Below are 17,017 nucleotides of genomic sequence, written 5' to 3' on the forward strand. Positions count from 1 at the left end.
AGGACCCCACCATTAAAATTCTTTTTTTTTTAAAAACACATTCGAAATTTTTTTTTCTACATTTTTTTCCTACATTTTTGCAGTCGACATTTTCACTATAAACCACTGGCTTCAGATGGTTGAAAAAGTGTATCAGAGAGGTGAAATGGTGTGGGGATGTGAATCTAGATCTCTTTACTGCTGAGCGGGAGCCTTTGCGAAGGATCAGTTGCAAGTAGAATTTATAAACAAATGGTGAGAAAGTATAAGGAAAATGTAAAATTAAGAGATGAGTGGAGTTTGCGGTTGGGGCATGATATGTGTGTAAATGAAAATCTCTGTTCACTTAGCCTGAGTGAGCGGTCTAGATAAGTCAAATTCTTAACAGAGTCTACTGGAGCCCTGAAAATCTGATGAAGCGAGGTATGCTAGATTCTAATGTTTGCTGGAACTGTGGGTGTGATGTTAGCACTCTAGAGCACATGCTTTGGGATTGTGTGCGTGGAATCTGTCATGATGTATGTAAAATATGTTTGAGAGTTCTGGACTTGGATATCGCTCTCAATTTCAAAACTATGATACTAGGATGTGATGTTTTATTAGACGCAATGTCTTCATCACAAAAAAAGTTACTATTCAGCGGGGCGTCAAACTGTAAGAAAATGATTCTGCGTGGCTGGAAGTCTCAAATTGCACCACAATCTGCAGATTAGATTGAGGAAATGTATTGTCTCACAGGTATGGAAAAGGTCATATACAGAAGGCAGGGGAAACTAAAGATGTTTGAGAAAATTTGGGGAAGATTTCTAGATATGTACTAGTTCTGATGTGTAGTTTCTTTGTGTTTTCCATCTTGGGTGTTGTGGTGGGAGGATGGGGTGCGTTTTTGGGGAAACTTTCACTGTCATGTATTGTTTTCTAAGGATTTATTAGATCTCGATGTTGGTTGTGATATGTTTTCATTGATTATTACTGTTTTATTGGTTATTTTAAAATGGATAAATAAAGATATTAAAAAAAAAAAAATAACTTGGCCCTATCAGTTCCACAGTCCATGATTTAGCTTCTAAGTCTTCTTTTTAATTAATTGTTTACTGTGCTGACCGTGGTTTGCATGAAGGAATTTTAAGTCAATATCTATATGTACATCTGCATTGTGTGTTGTTTGTGAAGTACTAAGATAAATGTCGGGCTGTTGGTGCTTTCTGTTGACTGTAACAGCAGGTGCCCGATATGGCAGAAACTGCGGTCTTTGGAATGATAGATGCTTCGAGCTAATACCCTATTTGTGGCACTCCCGACACCTCAAACATTTTATTTTATTTTGCATTTTTAAAGCGCTCACACAGCCCGCAGGCATCAAGGCGCTGTTACAGTAACATGTTTCTCTTAGTTGCATACTTATAACACGCTTAATACCCGTAGGTTTTATAAGCGCAGACCCAGGATTCAAACCTGTGTTACTTCGTGTCATCTTGTTTCCAAGGCGAGCACGTTGCCGCTGAGATATCCTCCCGGACATTACCATACCTGTAAAAGACATGTTCCTTTCAGTCATCCGTGAGCTGTTGCCGCTGCTTCTTTGGCACACACTGCACCATCACTGCATGCTATAATGGCTGGTGAGCATTGCAGGCCATGCTGCTTTACACTAAAGCATTGGAGGATGACCGGATGTGAGGCATCTCTCATGACTGCCCGATCGTGACCAATGGCTTCTTTGGTTGGTCGGTACAATCCATGGTGATTTGTGCTGGGTTGCCAACTGTGGTGGGCAAGCTTCACGTGTTTGGTAGCAAATTTGAAATGTGCGTACCTGACAGTTTTTGGCAAACTCAATTTGAAGGCACGAATTCGGATGCTTCATGAAACCATGACAATATTTCATACATTTGAGAACATTGATTTAAATGTTGCTGTTAGCTAATCGCAGACCCCTTGGTTAACCAAGCATAATATCACTCGGCTGGGCAGTGCCATGGTCTCCTTCAGAGTATCTTTACAATGCCGAATACCCTCCCTTAGGGGTAGTTAGGTCAATGACTTGCTATGTTATGTTATGTTAGGGCACATGTATAGCGCGGCATTCACCAACCTATCAAGGTGCTAGGCAAAGAAAAGTACTAGGATAGCAGGGCAGAGAAGTAGAAAAAAGGCACTACTAAATTAGTCAGACGGAAAAAGTAGAGTCTTAAGCTGATGACAGAGGACAAGATGGTCCTGAACCCGACGCAGAGAGAGGGGAAGCAGATTCCACAACTTAGCAGCACAGACCGAAAACGAACAACCTTCGAAATGAGCACATCGATTATGGGGGATGGAAATGCAGCAGCAAGAAGCAGCACGAAGGGAACGAGAGGGGATGTAATGTGTACATTTGGCTTGAAGATAGAGATGTCCCTTCTTATATAAAGCACAGTGAACAATAAACAAGGACTTAAAATCAACCCTGCTAGCAATGGGTAACCAATGCAGAGTATTCAGGGCGGCAGAGGCCGAGGAGAACCGAGGGGTCCCCAAAGCCAGGCGAGCCGCAGAGTTATGTAGAACCTGAAGACAATGGAGCAGATATTTTGGTTGAGCCAAATACACGGAGTTGCAGTAATCCAGGGAACCAGTTACAAGAGAAGAAACAACCGTAGAGTGAATGGAGACCGGGATAACAGGAAGAACTTTCCGAAGAACACAAAGTTTGAAATGTACTACCTGGCATACTGGACTCACCTGGGGAAGAAGTGAAAGAGAGGAGGACAGCTTTCCCAAAGGGTTTTGATCGGGAGGGGGTGGGTAGAGGACCCAGTTCCAGAGGCCAGAAGGCCGCAGACTAAAGAGAGGATCTGGCTGGGCACCGACCAGAAGTACCTCTGTCTTGTCCCCATTGAGACAGAGTCAAATACAGATCATCCAAGAATGAATTGCCAACAGGCAGGACCGGCAACGGGAAGCGGTGTCAGACGCGGCCAGATGCAGCCGCACCAGTATCTGGGTATCGTCCGCATAGGAATAACAGCGAAAGCCAAAGGACCGAATTAGCAAGATGAATGGACGGATATAGACAGAGTAGAGGAGAATGTGCCGAGCCTTAAGGGACTCTGCAAAGAGGAAGAGCAGAAGACGTGAAAGGAGACAGAAACAGAGACTGAGAGAAATCAGTGAGAAAAGAAATGAACCAATGCAGGACAGAGTCAGAGGTACTAAATAGAGAAAGCTTCTGAACGAGGGATAGGGTCAGCAGGAGAGGCAGATTTAAGATGCAGTGTGGCTGCAGTACTATCTGCCTCGGAGACAACGGGGAAATGCGACCAGAGAGTGTGAGGGAGGTAGCCTGAGCAGTAAAAGGGAGCAAAGAGTCCGAGCACTGAGCAGCAAGGATCGTCTGACGGTGAAGAGAAGTGTTATCCTGGAAAAAGGAGGATAGAGAGCGGCACAGAGAATGTGAAGGTCCGAATAGAGTTGTCGGAAGAAGGACAGGAATGGACAAGGCCTGCACTGTTTTAAGCAAAATATTCGGGGCTTTAGCAGCCGCTTCAATGGAAGAAGTGAGGTAACCACCCTTAGCTTCAAAAATGGTAATATGATAAGCTAGCTGTAGCAGTGCGGAAGGCAGACAGGGCAGAAGGAGAGTAATCAGTTCTCCATCTGCATCCGGTCTGGCTTTTTAGTGATCTCAAATCAGCAAGGGAGGCCGAGAACCATGGTTGAGAGGGGCGACCGCAAGGCTTAGATGGGTGAAGAGGAGCTAGATGGTCAGCCGCAGCAGTAAATGCAGAGGAAAACGAGGAGAAATCCAGGGGGGCTGAAGTAGGCAGATGATCATAATATTGCGAATAATGGCAGGCCGGCAGACAGTATTCCAGACACGAGCAGGATGGCGAGGTAAGAGAGGCACAAGAGGGGCCGTGAGAGCCTTGACAGAGAAAGGAATGACTAGATGATCAGACCAGCTGATAGGCACTTGTGTGACAGCAAGTTGCATTTTTCAAAAATGGCTGTAGTGGGCAACATTTCAAATAGTTCAGTGAGTTAATCGCCTGCTGAAGAAATGTGTGTGCAATGTGGCTTTGGTTTCATTTATAGTCCAGACCAAATTCAGGTTCCTCCATGCAGAAACCGAAGAGGGAAGAGTACACACAACTCCTGGTGATGGACTAGTACGAAACAAAATAGTAAGGGGGCCCTAACCAAATGTTTGCAACGGGCCTCTCAAAAACTTGTGACAGCCCTTAGAACTAGGTAGACTACAAGCCCCCACATCCGTCAAAATAACTACACCATTCTTGGGACGGATCAGCTTAATGCCATTGGAGGTGGAGTAGCAATCATCTCCAAATCCTCTCTGCAGATCAGTCTGTGTATCTTACCCCAGGTTACGAGATGCTGTTCACCAAGCTCTCTACTGACCCTCAAACCACAATTAACCTGCTTCTTGTCTACAGGCAGCCAGGTTCCATGACTCCTCTCCCCCTTCATGAAACCATCAACTGAATGTATCATCAATGGAGACTTCAACCTAGGCTACAAAGATGCCCAAGATCACAGAGCTTTGCAGCTCACATCAGCTCTTAGCGATATGAACCTGAACCAATTGGTTGACGTACCCACACACTATAAAAGGCGCAGCCTGGATTGGTTTCTAACAGCCAAGGTGATGGTCAACATCTCAGCTGTTGACCCGGTACTTTGATCGGAGCACCTCATCATCCAGTTTCAGCTCTCCCTGTCCAACCCCCACAAACCACCAGCCACTAATCCAATTTCAATAATAGTTCAAAATACCCACAATTTGACGCACCACAATCTTAAGCCATCTCTCTTGGCTACTTTCAATTCCTGCACTCTTACCCCAAACCCCTCCCCTCTAGACTTGGCCGAACAAAACTATGCCTGTCTGCTTCAGACCCTCAACCTCCATGTGCCTATTAAAAGTAACCACAGCACCACAAACCCAAGAATACTTGTCTTACAGATGGCCTAGTGACCCTAGATAGAACCACAAGATCCCTAGAACATCTTACAAAAAGGCACCCCTCCCTCAGCAACCTCACTACCCTCGCAACTGCAGCTCATGCCTACAAGAAAGCTGTAATAGCTTGTAAGGCTTACTCTTACAATGTTAGAATTGCTAATGCCAGTTTGAATACAAGGGAATTATTTTCCATCCTTAGAGAGCTGGAAACACCCACCCCACCTATTGTTAGCTCACAAGCGGACATAGGGCCTCATAGCATGGAGGTAATGAAAAAAGGAAGGCGGAATGGTATTACCGACGTCTGGGCCATTATGAGCCGACAACCCGCCAATATCGCCACCGCCCGTCCCGTACCCCTTCTTACCAGTATGCGCGCGTACACGCGCCCCTTCGCAGCGGAAATACCGGGATGCCACTAATAGGAGGACATCGCAAGTTACGCGGGCATGCACTTACCGGCATCCCGAAGGCGGTAATTAGGGCCTGCCTGACGGCGGCAATAAAGGCATCGCGGACCACCCATAAATAGCAACCTGCAGTATAGGCAACTGCCACAGGTGCACACAATCAATCACCACAGGTGGAGTCAATGGAGCCTGTCCCAGTACAAAAGGAGTACACCCACACACCACACCCCTTCCTACACCAAAATGATACCACTAGCTGCTGCAATCAGGGGGCTGGAGGACATGCCTGTACTGCTACAACTACAGCAACAACAGCAACAACAACAACAACAACAACAACTACAGCTACAACAATAGGCAGCACAGAGGAGACGCAGGAGGATAAGGAGGGTGAGACAGGCCCAGCAAGTTCCACCAGTGCAGCCAGTGGTACCACGTAGGCAGCAACCAATCCCTCGCATCAGACCCAGTCCATTCAATCTAACCCCTGAGCAGATCCACACCATGTACCGGTTGGACTGGGACACCATCACCGCCTTAGTGGACATGATACACGACGACATCGTCAGCCTGATAGAAATATGCACTGCCATCTCCCCGCTACTAAAGGTGGTGTCTGTGCTCCACTTCCGGGCCACAGGCACCTACCAGCACACCGTGGGTGAGCTGCATGGTATATCACAACCACTCTTTTCACGCATGCTCACCAAAGGGCTGGATACCCTCCTGAAGCACGCTAGCACCCACATATCCCTACCACGGACTGCCCAGGAGCTTGTCGAATTGGTTGTCCCTCATGCCATAGAGGCGGCGTACCGCAATCGCAATACCACTCCATCAATGTGCAGATGGTATGTGACTCCTGCAAGATCATAACATATTGTTGCGCCCGATATCCTGGATCAACACACAATGCCATGGTACTGCGTAACTCCACGCTACCCCGTTACATGGAGTGACATGCTGGACGACGTGCCTGGCTGCTCGGTAAATTGCCTGACTGGGCCATGGCAGTGCATTGGGGTTGTGAAGTGGGGGGATGCATACTCTGCCTGGGTGGGATTGGGGGGGATGCATACTCCACCTGGGTGGGATTAGGGGGGATGTATACTCCACCTGGGTGGGATTAGGGGGTGGATGCATACTCCACCTGGGTGCGATGGGGGGGATGCATACTTCACATGGGTGGGATTGGGGGGATGCATACTCCACCTGGGTAGGATTGGGGGGATGCATACTCCACCTGGGTGGGATTGGGGGGGACGCATACTCCACCTGGGTGGGATTGCACGGTGAGTGGGCAAGGCACTCAGAGCTAAACACTGTTGTCCTGAACAACCCAACCTAAACATGACACATCAATTGCATACATAACACCAATGCCCTACATCAATGACAACATGCAAGACTCACAAGCAGGCCACCATGGGTATGTCAAGCGATGAATGACTGAACATGTTTACAACTGTGCCAATGCCGCTAGTGTGATTACGTACAGAGTAGCATACACTAAATTATGGGTGGCAAGACATTGTTCCGCATCCACAGTACATCCGCATCAGCATGCAAGTGAACACCCTGCATCATCTGTAGAACGCAATCCACACTGACAGACCATAGTGCAATACACAACGCATCAAATGAACCTGTGTACATACATACAGGTACATGTGCATGTCAACACCAAATAGCTGCAGCCATGGCTGTGAATCCTAAAGGTGTCAGCTCAGATTGACTCACACATACCTCTTTGTGCTCCCATGCAGGTAATGGAGGCTATCCCTTGAAGCTGTGGCTACTTACCCCTGTGCGGAACCCGCGGTACAGGCACGAAGAGGAGTACAATCGGGTACGTGATTGAGCAGACCTTTGGCCTGTTGAAGGCACGGCCCCGCTGCCTAAGCAGGTCTGGTAGAGCACTCCTTTATGGCCCTGAGAAGATGGCAAAGACCACCAAGGTCTGTGTAATGCTGCACAACATGTGCATCCAGAGAAATGTACCACTCCCACCTGACATTGACATGCATGCACCGGGTGAGGATGATGAGGATGATGATGGAGGAGAAGCAGCACCCCTGCCAGTACGTGATGTACAAGATGGCCCTGCTGTACGCCAATCACTGATTGACAAATACTTCTGAACCACAGGTATGTTTATGGTTATGTGTCAGCGCTACACTGAGCACTGGGACTGTGTGGACATGGACACAGGGTGTGTGGGGAGTTGGGCACTGTGTGTTGTCGTGAATTGAATGGACATAAAAGAAATGAACAATGTCCAGGCATTAAATGATTTTGAACACAACAGGTGTGTTAAGAATATTTACAAAAAAGTGCTTCCCACCTCTACCACTCACACACCCTCCCCCCATCGCCCTTAAACTCCCAAACACCCCATACCGCCCCATACCGCCCAAACACGCCATACACCCACCAAACACTCCATACCCCCAATAAATACCCCATACCCCCCAAACACCCCATACCTCCAGTGAACACCACATACTCATCAATGAACACCCCCTTAATCCCCTCTGCACCACCAACACCACCTCCCACCTCACCCATTGTCATCCCACACTATTTCCGGGCTTTATCAGTGTCCGGGGGCAGCATTTCTGTCTGCCTTGCACTGCACCTCGTCATCCGCACAGGGCTCGAGGGAGTGGAGCTTGCAGGTGTGGACAATGGGGTGGATGCAGATGTGATCTGCACCACCGGTGCACGTTGTTGGCGCTGCATGTGTTGGAGCATGCTGGTTAGGACCTGTGTGATGGCCCCCAAACTGTCACGGATCATGATAGCACTTGAATTTATGGCCGCAATGGTCCCAGCATTGGCCTCACGGATCGCTCTGCGTGTTTCTTCACCATCAGCCACATATTGACGGATTAGCTCAATCATCGAGTCCTGCCGGGCCTCTACCCTTGACAGGTGTGCCTCAATATCAGTAAGGGCTGTAGAGGGTGCAGCGGCTGGGTGGGTCATTGCAGGGCTGGCCTCTGGGGTGGTACTGAGATCTGGACTGTGCAGTAGAACCGCAGAAGCCAGCATGGGGCTGGACAGTATGCCCTGAATGGTGTGTTGGGAGGTGGACGACGGGGGGCTTGGAGTGCGGGGACATTCCACATGGATTGTGCCATCAGGTTCCTCGAGCTCCTCTGCTTCCACATCTACATCGCTGATTGGGACTGTGGCTGCTGCCTCACCCACTGAACTTGTGGCAGCGGACTGGGTGCCATCAGCCTCCCTTTCAGCTGTTGTTGGCAGCTGAGTAGTCGCAGTCTTGTCCACTGCTGTGGTTTCCTCATGTGCCTGCCTGGCCTGTGAACGTGCCCTGGGTTGCACTGTGGGCAGCGGTGCTGCCCCAGAGGTAGAATGGCCAGTGCCATGTGGTCTGGCCCTGGATGTAGAGGGCCTTGGGGCAGGGTCCTGACTTTCACCTTCTGCATCAGTGCCTGTGGGGAAGAAGAGATGCAGGGCATCAGTGATGGTGTTACATGCAAGATACATGAGTTGATGCTGTACAGTATTTCATTTCTCATGCATTGCAATCTTATAGGCGTGTCACACAGCGTAGTTTCATTGGCATAAGCCGTGGCATCTCCATTCGGCCCAGATGCTTACCAGGTGGAATGGCATTGTATTGAGGTTTATGTGATGTATGACATGCAAATGGTCCATGTGTTTTGGGTGTCTGTTGGTAATGGGATTGGCATGAAGCATGCATTTCAAAGTGGCAGGGTTTGGGCCTCCATCTGGACATGGATCTGTATATGTGTGTATGATGGGCCATGCATTGGCTTGGCTCACTTTCACATCAGTTGTACTACGTCATGGTTTGGCCTACTGGGGTTTTCAGGGACACTCACCTCCATCTCCCGATGTCGCAGCACCCGTCTCCATTTCGCCGAAGCCCTCTATGGACTCCATTTGGATGGTCGTGCTGCAGGTTTCTTCCCAGCGCATTAGTTTGACTGGGGAGTGGGCACCCCCGCCTGTGGCCATGGCCTTCCTATGATTGCTGGCCAGGATGTTCCGGACCCTGAGACGGAGGTCGTCCCATCTTTTTTTTACAGTCTTTGACTGTGCGGGGGCTGGTGCCAACCGCAGACACCTTGCGTGCTACCTCCTCCCATATTTCTTTTTTCCTTATTTATGCTTCCCTTTTGAGGTTGGAGGCAAAATCCTCATCTGCATGGGCTGCAAGAGTGTCAGCCAGCATGTTTAGCTCCTCATCGGAGAAGCGCATCTTGCGCAGGCGGGGGGTTGTCTTACGGGCAGCCTTCGACATGCTGGGTGGTATGGCACTGCTCTCTCCCCTGTATCACTGCCGGATTGGGACGATGGCAATGGATTGTGTTTTTAATGATGGCCGTCGGGGTATTTCCTGTTCCAACTCGATGACGTTACTTTCTGGTCAGGTATTACGAGCCCGGTATTACCATGATGTTATTACGGGGTCGTTATTAAGGGGTTTGCTCCTTGGCGGAGGCGGTATCAGCTGGTTCATGATGCTGCTATCGGGGGGTTGGAGGGCCTTTATCGGCATGGTGGCATGGCCATTACCGGCATGGGGGTTCGCGCATATTCGCGCACTCGTAATCAGCCGCTATTAGCGGCGTCAAAGGAGCATGGACACGCTACTTCCTCCATGCCGGTATTGACTCCGTTTTTAGCCGGATTCCTGTAATGAGGCCCATAGTCTGGTGTTCAAAGATTCAAGAGGCCCTCTCTCACAAAATAGACTCATTTGTGACCATAATCAATGCTAAAAAGGCCCTGCTTGCTACTAAAGCACACATGCCCAATACCCCTGACTAACCCACTGGGACTCACTCCTTATCACCTACCCCTTTCTCTTTCTGCCAAGTCATGCTAGAGCAAGTGATCACCACTATCCAGTCGCTCAAACCTTCTAACTGTAAAGGTGCCCACCTCCCTGCCCACTTAGTTAAGCTTTGTGCTTCGGCGTTGGCACCTATCATCACTGAATTTGCCAATGCCTCCTTCACTACTAGCACAGTGTCTGCCAATTTCAAAGCTGCCTGGATCTCACCACTCCTTAAGAAACCCTCCCTTGACCCATCGATTCCCACTAACTACTTGCCAATCACCACTGTCCCCTTCCTACTTAAAATTGTGGATCGTCTAGTCTATATCCAAGTACAACAATTCTTGGAGCAACACCGCCTGCTCGGCAACAGACAATCCGGTTTCCGTCCTAAGCACAAGACCAAAACTGCTGTTCGCTATAAAAATCCAAACGGACAGGATCTGTGATTCAACCTTGCCATCTACCTCTTACTTGATCTCTCAGCTGAGTTTGATCTAGTTGACCACAACATTATCTGCCAGCAGGTCTGACAACATTTCCATTTCTCTCCTGTAGCTACTACCTGGATAAAAGCTTTTCTGAATGAGCACACCACCAGAGTATTCATTAGGCACTCAGCTGCTGAGCCCATTCCAGCCCTCCTAGGTGTTCTCTTGCCTCTCCCCCACAATATATAACAATTACACAAAACTTCTCTTCAGGCTCCTTGATTCTAGTGAAATCATCTATACAAACTTCGTGGATGATACGCAAATTCTCGTCCCCATTTCAGACAATCACTCTCACGACTCCATCACCATCAACTCAGTGTAAATTACTATCCAAAATTGGATGGCTACTCACAACCTATGCCTGAACAATGAGAAAACGGAGCTCCTCATTCTGGGCTCCTCGCACTGCCTCAAACACCTTGACACCTCCTTTTCGCATTGATGACATCTGCCATCCCCATCCTTAACCACATCAAAACCTTGGGGTTCCTCCTCAAAGATAACCTCTGCATGACCAGGCACATCAGCTCACTTGCCTCCTCCACTGCCTATACTGCAAGTCTCATCTCGCTGAGTAGGCAATTCCTGTCACCTGGCAACTGCCTAACACCCGCACAAGCACTTATCCTATCAAAACGGGATTATTGTAATGTCTTACTCCTGGGCACTACTGCTGCTAACATCTCCAAATTTCAATTACGGCAGAACAAGGCACTTCAAGCAGCCCTGGGTTTCAAATGTTCTGATCATATTGCAGCATTTAGATGTGAGTCTCATCGGCTCCCCATCAAAGCACGACTTATCTTCAAAACACAGACTTTTGCTCACCGATGTCTCTACAAGGCTGCTCCCCGCTACCTCAACAACTGTATCGCCCAGAACTACCCTACTCGGGACCTAAGATCTAGCTCTAGCATTTTCTGCTGGTCACTCCTCATTTCAAGAACAAAATATCAGGTGGGGCCAGTTATTTGCATAATGCATTCATTAATGCTAAAAGTCCTGAACCCAAGTTAGAGATTAGAAACAAAAAAACGCTTATTTCGGCAGATGAAACACACTTCCATGAATCAAAAATATTTTGTCCCAGTCTAGTAAATTTGTCTGGACATCGCATGATGTCAAGCCTGGAGTTTTTCTTTCCACAGGTACAGTATACATTGAGTTCATTCGAGATCCTTATGCTAAACATTTAAATGACATTTGCAAATGTGGCTTTCTGTCACCGTTATGCTGTTGTTGCTATCTTGTTTTTATTTGTGTGGGTATAAATCCGTAAGGCCTCTGTGGATATTTGTCCTCAGAAGCACAACTACAGGTGCGTGCGTTATCGCGCTTCAGTGGTGGTCATCTGTGACTATCAGTTGCATACGCCTGATTTACTCATGGAACAGCTGTCATTTTGCACCATCAGTGGTAAATTCACTTACTCTAAGAGGGACTTGGAGCAAATGAAGGGCAAAAATTACACAGGAATATGTTTACTGGTAGAAAGGCACAGAGGGCATGCCCTTAAACGCCTGTGGGATTGCCATGAGAAGGATGAAGGACTGCTGTTACCAGTAGGTCTTCCTCCAGCCACCCAACTAGAGAGACTGTGTGAGTGTAGCACGAATACATGCATAGACACTAGTGGCACGGATCTGCTCTGCAAAGATATGTGCTATGGAGACTGGCAACCCTCTGTCAGTCTCTGCTCCATAAGGATGCCACCAACACCTTGAGTGCGGTAAGACCTATGCCCAGCACTAGACGACTGTGGTTTCACGTCCATGATTGTATGCAACCGCAGTCCTTGAACAAAAAGATACTCGTTCAAACCTCCTCATTTAGAAGGAAAAACAAGCATTGACAAAAACAATAGGTTTTGAATCTCATATGTCAAGTGTATGTTGCCTTAAATATCCCAATAAAGCCATCTTATGCCTGGGATGCAATAATCCCCTTATGGTGAACCCCACGTTTGCAGGGGCTTCCATCAAGTGCTATGTGCAGCATTGAATGTCTCAATAATGTCTTTATGTACATGGTACGCCAACATACGGAATTTTGTATATAGCTCTGTGAAAGTCTACTGTTAGGGAGAATTCTCAGAAATGTGCTAATTCCCTTCTACCTTAGAGACCCGCAGCTCTTTCGCTGGACTTTAGGACTTTTAATTTCTAACCTGGAGTGACTGAGACCTTTTTCCCATTCTCTCAGTATTTTTCTTTAATCTGAACATTCTGTTCTTTTGGTTTTGGAGTCTGACAAACTCCATAGGCATCATCTTTTTACATTGTGCCAGCCAGCACCTTCAGTGCAGTGAAACAGGGAAGTCTCTCAGATTTCCCAAAGGCTTAAATACCTTCTCTTGGAAAAACTACTGTTGTCATGGGTTCAGGTTAACAACAAATTAACATTTGGTCATATATCACAATGTGTACAATACCAGAAGAGAGACAAATCAACCAAACACAAAACAACATCACTCTCAATACAGTACAACACAGGGCAATGTAAGCACACCTGTTTTTACTACAGATGGATATCTCTTTACAAAACTGATTGATGACAGTTCCTGCTTAATCTGGAACTTTATTTGATAACTACATCTTTTTATGAGCATCTTCTGCATTTTTTTTTAACAGGCATGCATCTCATCAGATACAGTTCTTATCTGGAGTCAGTTCTCAAATGATGACTAAGTCTAATGGCAATTGCTCTGATTCATAAATTATGGTTATTGGAAAAAATAAATATATATATATATATATATATATATATATATATATATATATATATATATATATATATATATATATATATATATATATATATTTATTTGCTAACCGAAATGGAAGAGTGGACGAAGGAATTCTGAATTGAGAGACAACCCTCCAAAAGTAGCTTTTATGGTGCACAAGACGGGCCCCTAGCCATGGTGTTGGAAATGTTAAGGCTTAATCCAAAAAAGGCAGCTCACTTACTTCTTGAAGAAACACCTAGATTGTACACAGATGTGAAACCTGCTCGCTTGTTAGTGAGGCCAGCGGAGAGGGACTAGTTGAAGTCTGGGGGCAAAGCGCCGTCAGTTGCCGATGTCTGGACAACTGTGGTAAGAAAAGGCGGAGTCACTGTATGTCACAATGTGCCTATGCATTTGGATATATCACAAACAGGAATGTGCCTGCTCATTTGGCTGAACATACAATTGGACTTAAGGTCGTGATAAGTTTCTACTCCGGATAAATAGGAGGACGAGAAAATGCCTGGGAATACTCCAGGTCAACAAAACAACGGTCTGCGTCAACAAACGCGGCTCTGTGAGAAGAAAATAAAGGATGGATTGAAAACCCTTTTCAGCCATAAAACGATCCGGTGGCATCTGAACATCTATTTTAGCTAAAAAAAACTGTTCACAAGGTAATGGCGTGTGGTGCAACTACTTAGCGCCATGAAAGGACCTAGGGGTAACTTACCAAAGTACATGGTGGATTCATGCCCATCAGGGAGGCGGTCATTGGCCCTTAGAAACCCGAGTACTATGTTCTCGCAGTCACAAAACGCAGACTCATGGAAATCAATACAAGGCGCGCATTCACGGGCTGAATTCAAACCTTAACAGAATGAAAAGGAGAAAGGGGAATACTTATTATAAAACGCCCCACTGATATGCAAACCATGCAGAAGAGAACAGTGTTTTGCAAAAGGCAACACACGTTTAGTAAGTGGAGGGGTCACACGGAACCGCTTACCTGACGCTCTGCCATAACTCGTCTAGCGCCGCAGTGAACCAATGCTTCTTCTTCTTCTTCTACTTCTTCAAATTATCGAATGCGTGGGCGGACCCACGCAGGTGCTTCCCCATCCAAAAGGATGATGTGCACCTACAGGGGCGTTGCTAGGGGGGGACTAAGGGGGCTATAGCCCCTGATCTTTTGGTTGTAGCCCCGGATAGAATCTCAGGAGCTACAGCCAAAAGACTAGCTAGCCCCCAGTCCCAACAGTTCCGACATCAGTTTAGCCCCGGGTCTTTTCCAGACCTAGCAACTCCCCTGTGCACCTACCACACCAATAGTGAAACAATGCAAAATGATGCTACGGTTTTGAAGGTGATGCATGATCACATGACACAGGACGTGCGTGCAATTATGCATGCCTACGAAAAGAACAAAGCCTGAGAACCATTGAGCTTGAAGGGCTGTCGTTGTATGGTGAAGATACCGTATGTCTCAGAAGAGACGCGTGCACGAAAAAAGCATATTACTCCAGCATGCCCATTTCTCTAAATGTATAGTTGTCATGCGGCTTAGAAAATGTTCTAAAAGGGGAAAGGTCTGCAGAAAGCAATAAAAATTGCACATGTGCAACGCTTAGTGTACCCCATAGACTCAGTGAGTAACACATTGGCTGAGAAGATCCTTATACAGCACAGGGAGTCTAGCAAAGGGAGCAGCTAAGTCAAAATAACAGTTATAACAGCGTGTTCCATTTGACTGATGAGTTGAGGCCCCGTTAAGCTGTTTTTAGGGTGTAAATCCATCGTTGCTCACAACGGGCCAGTTTTATTTCTCTATTGCCCCCTATCGGACTGCTTGCAATTCTTTCGATCACAAACCAGAACAACGCTGTATATTTATGTTTTTTCAATTCATAGTGGGCTACTAAAGGTTTATTAACCACTTTGATTTTTAGACAGGATCTGTGTTCACAGATGCGTTGTTTAATTGGCCTTGTCATTTTGCCAACATATAGTAGGGAGCAAGGGCATTTAATGCCATATACAACCCAGTTTGTGGCACAGTTGGAGAAAATCTGTAGTTGCCACAGTTTGCCATTTAATTCGATGGAAGAGATGTTTTTGCTGAGTGCGCAAACAGAACATTGTCTTCATTTAAAATGGCTTGTCACACAGGGGAGATTCCAGAGAGTGGGCTGTTGTGCGACACAATGTTTGGTAGGATATGTATGTACCAGCATGTCCCTATAGTTCTTCTGCCTTTTAAAGGTGAATCTGGGGATAGCTGGATTAAAATCTTTTGTTTTAAGCATATGGCAGTTTTTTTTTCACTATTCTTCTAAAGTCGTTGCTGATAGGACTATACGTCATGACACAAGTAATTTTGTCATCTTTGGTTTTCATATCTGGGAAAAGGCATCTTTCCCGATTAGCATATTGGGCTCGTTTAAAGGCAAGATGGACAATTCTGCTGGGGTAGCCTCAAGCCTTTGAACAAAGTTTCAGATCTTTACCTTCATTGATGAAGTCATTCATAGACAAGCAGTTCCGTCTGATCCTTAAGAAATGGTCCACTGGTAGGTTGTCTCGGAGACCTAAAGGATGGAAGCTGTTATATTTCAACAGCGTATTTTTATCAGTATGTTTCCGGAACAAAATCGTGATTAAATGTCCCAAGGTGCTTTTTTTAATCAGAAGGTTCAAGAAAGAAATTTGTAAAAGATCAACAGACATGGTAAATTGAAAATACATCTGTTTTGTTCATTTAGTCACTTGAAAAAGAGTTGTAAACTGGCTTTGTCACCTCTCCATAACATCAGGACATCGTCAATATAACAAAATCATTTAATCACATTATTTTTGAAGGGATTATTCTAATGATAGATGGAGGCTGCCTCAAAAGAGTCCATGAATAAATTGGCTAAATCAGGGGCGAAAGTAGCACCCATGCTGGTGCCGTGGGTCTGTCGAAAGAAAGAACCATCGTACAAGAAAAATATTTTGGTAAGAGCAAGGCGGATGCATTCTAGAATGAAATTGGTGGGCACTGCTTCCCGAGTCGTTGTGCGTTTGTTCAGAAACACTTCCATAACTTTAAGACTTAGCTTCTTTGGAGCAGGGGGGACATAGATCAATGGGCTGTGCCCCCTGCATGTGCCCCTGACCAAGTCTTGAGCCCTCTGTGCGTTCGCTCTTCAGTGCTGCTTTGCTGCATTGCATGCGGCTTCCCTGCGCCTACTTGGGCTCCGCAAGGCTGCCAGTACTTAGCTTTGGTATGCGAGGGGCCTGGAGGAAGGTTCTGTGGGGCGTGGCCCCTCATGCTGATCCCCGTGCTCGGAGCTCCAGGAAACACGTCTGCTTCTGGTGGACATCTGAGCACACACCTCGTGCTTCTGTTCTCACGCGCATAATAATACAGCGAATCCTTTCGGTGTTGTGAGTTTAGGCTAGCTTGCACTTCATATTCTGGATGAATTGTATCAATATGGGTGGTGGTTTTTCTGTACAGAAAGAGGGATGAGATGGCTTGACTAAAGAGACGTGGAAGGTGGAATGGATTTTCATTTGTTGGGGTAAGACCAGCCTCACTGCCACTGGGTTGACTACTGCAGA

At 46.7% G+C, this 17,017-nt stretch overlaps 1 long non-coding RNA gene across 2 annotated transcripts in view; it reads right to left on the reverse strand.

Moving 5' to 3' along the window:
* LOC138473667 (uncharacterized) overlaps positions 1-14,278 on the reverse strand; it is a 151,392-nt gene extending 137,114 nt beyond the window's left edge. Inside the window, exons 1-2 of one of the 2 annotated variants that reach the window (XR_011268837.1) lie at positions 14,145-14,278; positions 13,653-13,775 (exon numbers count right to left, since the gene is read on the reverse strand). This is a non-coding gene — a long non-coding RNA (uncharacterized lncRNA). The remainder of the gene's footprint in view (positions 1-13,652; positions 13,776-14,144) is intronic. The other variant, XR_011268838.1, reaches the window with a different exon arrangement.
* Positions 14,279-17,017: the final 2,739 nt, after the last annotated feature.

The sequence above is a fragment of the Ambystoma mexicanum genome, chromosome 8 (genome assembly GCF_040938575.1).
Source record: "Ambystoma mexicanum isolate Mex_15411 chromosome 8, UKY_AmexF1_1, whole genome shotgun sequence".
NCBI lineage: Eukaryota > Metazoa > Chordata > Amphibia > Caudata > Ambystomatidae > Ambystoma > Ambystoma mexicanum.